This window comes from Triticum aestivum, chromosome 7D (genome assembly GCF_018294505.1).
Source record: "Triticum aestivum cultivar Chinese Spring chromosome 7D, IWGSC CS RefSeq v2.1, whole genome shotgun sequence".
NCBI lineage: Eukaryota > Viridiplantae > Streptophyta > Magnoliopsida > Poales > Poaceae > Triticum > Triticum aestivum.
This window is the reverse complement of record NC_057814.1, coordinates 108,085,715-108,089,095: the sequence shown is the minus strand read 5'-3', so window position 1 is coordinate 108,089,095 and position 3,381 is coordinate 108,085,715.

Below are 3,381 nucleotides of genomic sequence, written 5' to 3'. Positions count from 1 at the left end.
CGGACGGCGACGGCGACGGACGGCGACGGCGACGAGGACGGCGACGGACGGCGACGGGGGGGCGACGAGGGGCGGCGGCGAGGGGTGGCGGCGACGGGGCAGAGGAGAAAGAAGCAGAGGGAGAGATGAGAAACTGATTTTTTTTTGAAGTGTTTTCTTATATAGAACAACCTTTAGTACCGGTTGAAGCCACCAACCGGTACTAAAGGTCTGTTTTGGCCAGGCCAAACGGCGGGAACACCCTTTAGTACCGGGTGGTGGCTCCAACCGGTACTAAAGACCCCCCCCCTTTAGTACCGGTTTGAGCCACCACCTGGTACTAAAGGGGGTGCGCCGGCGCAGGTGCGGTGCGTCATGTTTAGTCCCACCTCGCTAGCCGAGGGGCGTCCGCACTGGTTTATAAGCCCCAGTGCGGTAGCTCTCTCGAGCTCCTCTCCAAAGCAGGCCTAGTGGGCCTAAATGTTCTGTGCTGCCGTGTGGGCCTACTGGGCCTTTGCGGGCCTGCATCCTGGCCCAACAACAGGTTGGGTTTCTAGTCGTATGCAGGCCGCTGTGGCGCAGTAGGCGGGCATTTTTATTTTCTTATTTTTTGCTTTATTTGTTTTTGTTTTATTTATTTTTGAGTTGTTTTTTGCTGTATTTAGAGTTTCTTTGTGAATATTTTTGCTTTAGGTACAAAAAATTACAAACTTTCTATTAGTGCCGGTAGTTTACAAATTTGAATAGTTTACATTTTGAATTATTTGAAATTTGTGTGAATCACTAGTTTGTGAATAACTTAACTTTGAAAATAGATTTTTCAGTGATTCTTTTTTTTTTATGTTTAATATTAGTGTGTTTTATCATTATATTCAATTTGGTAATGCTTAGGTTATTTAAAAAATGAAATGCCTTTGTAACGGATGTGTTTTCGTCCGAAACCCTGATACTTCGAAAGAGATTGTCCATTTTGTACACGAAGTGCATCCAGTTTTTGCGGTAACCCTCTCTACTTTTTTGCACATGCTATGTGGGTGAAATTATGATACCATGCCAACTTTCAACCTTTTCTGAGTTCATTTGAAATGCTTTTCAATTTCAGGGTCATTTAGCTGAAAAAATCAGTAAATGCATGAAAGAATTCATTTGCACATAAAATTTCTTCGCGTTTCAAATGCCAAAACACATAACTACACTAACTATTACAGAGATTCCCTCCTGGGTGTGAAACACAGAAGAAAGTGATGATAGTGAAGCCGATCACATCCCAGATCTTTGGGTGTGTAACTTTTTCTTCGCGTGTGTCCCTTTGCGTCGTAGCCATGGAAAATCTTCATCATTTAACTAGATGCTCGGGTCAATATTCACTGTGAATTGAGCAATTTCATCAAACTTTTCATAATCTTCTGACATGTCTGTCTTGTCATCCACTCCCACGATGTTTCTCTTCCCAGAAGAACTATATGGCGCTTTGGCTCATCGTATGATGCATTCGCTTCCATATCTTTTCTTTTTCTCAGCTTGGTAGACATATCCTTCACATAGAAAACATGTGCCACATCATTAGCTACGACGAATGGTTTGTCTGGATACGCAAGATTGTTGAGATCCACTGTTGTCATTCCATACTGCGGGTCTCCGTTACCCCGCCTCGTGTCATATTGACCCATTTGCACCGAAACAAAGGGACCTTCAAACCACATCCATAGTCAAGTTCCCATATGTCCTCTATGTAACCATAATATGTTTCCTTTCCCGTCTTGGTTGTTGCATCAAAGCGGACACCAATGTTTTGGTTGGTGCTCTTCTTATCTTGGGCGATCATGTAAAATGTATTACCATTTATCTCGTACCCTTTGAAAGTCATTATATTCGAAGATGGTAACTGGGACAGCGAGTACAGGTCATCTTCAATAGAGGCGTCATGCATGGTACGTGTCTGCAACCAGCCGGCGAAACTCCTGGTTTGTTCACGTGTAATCCAGTCATCAGACCGCTCGGGTGTTTGGAGCGTAGAAAATTCCTGTGTGCGTCCATATACGGAGCCACCAAGGCGGAATTCTGTAGAACTGTGTAGTGTGCTTCAGTGAGAGAATGTCCGTCCATACATATTTTTTGATTCCCTCCTAGCGTGCCTTTTCCATCCAGGCTGCCCTTATGCCGCGATTCAGGAACACCAATTGGCTTAGGGTCAGGAATAAAGTCAATACAAAACTCAATGACCTCCTCATTTTCATGGCCCTTGGAGATGCTTCCTTCTGGCCTAGCACGGTTATGAACATATTTCTTTAAGACTCCCATGAACCTCTCAAAGGGGAACATATTGTGTAGAAATACAGGACCCAAAACGTTAATCTCTTCGCATAGGTGAACTAGGACGTGTGTCATGATGTTGAAGAAGGATGGTGGGAACACCAACTCGAAACTGACAAGACATTGCACCAAATCATTCTCTAACCTTGGTATGATTTCTGGATCGATTACCTTCTGAGAGATTGCATTGAGGAATGCACATAGCTTCACAATGGCTAATCGAACGTTATTCGGTAGAAGCCCCCTCAATGCAACCGGAAGCAGTTGCGTCATAATCACGTGCCAATCATGAGACTTTAGGTTCTGGAACTTTTTATCTGCCATGTTTATTATTCCCTTTATATTCGACGAGAAGCCAGACGGTACCTTAATACTGAGGAGGCATTCAAAGAAGATTTCCTTCTATTCTTTGGTAAGAGCGTAGCTGGCATGACCCTGATGTATGCCCTCTTTTCCATGCATACGTTGCTGGTCCTCTCGTGCCGCAGGTGTATCTTTTGTCTTCCCATACACGCCCAAGAAGCCAAGCAGGGTCACGCAAAGATTCTTCGTCACGTGCATCACATCGATTGCAGAGCGGACCTCTAGGTCTTTCAAATAGGGCAGGTCCCAAAATATAGATTTCTTCTTCCACATGGGTGCACGTCCGTCAGCGTCATTCGGAACAGGTTGTCCGCCAAGACCCTTTCCAAAGACTACCTTCAAATACTTAACCATATCATGTACATCAGCACCAGTACGGTGGCGAGGCTTCGTCCGGTGATCCGCCTCACCTTTGAAATGCTTGCCTTTCTTTCTTACGGGATGCATGCTCAGAAGAAATCGACGATTTCCCAGGTACACATTCTTCCTACAATTGTCCGAATATATACTGTCGGTATCATCCAAACAGGGCGTGCATGCGCGGTATCCCTTGTTTGTCTGTCCTGAAAGGTTACTGAGAGCAGGCCAATCATTGATGGTCACGAACAGCAAGGCCTTTAGGTCAAATTCTTCCCCCATGTGCTCATCCCACGCACGTACACCTGTTCCATTCCACAGCTATAAGATTTCTTCAACTAATGGCCTTAGGTACACATCAATGTCGTT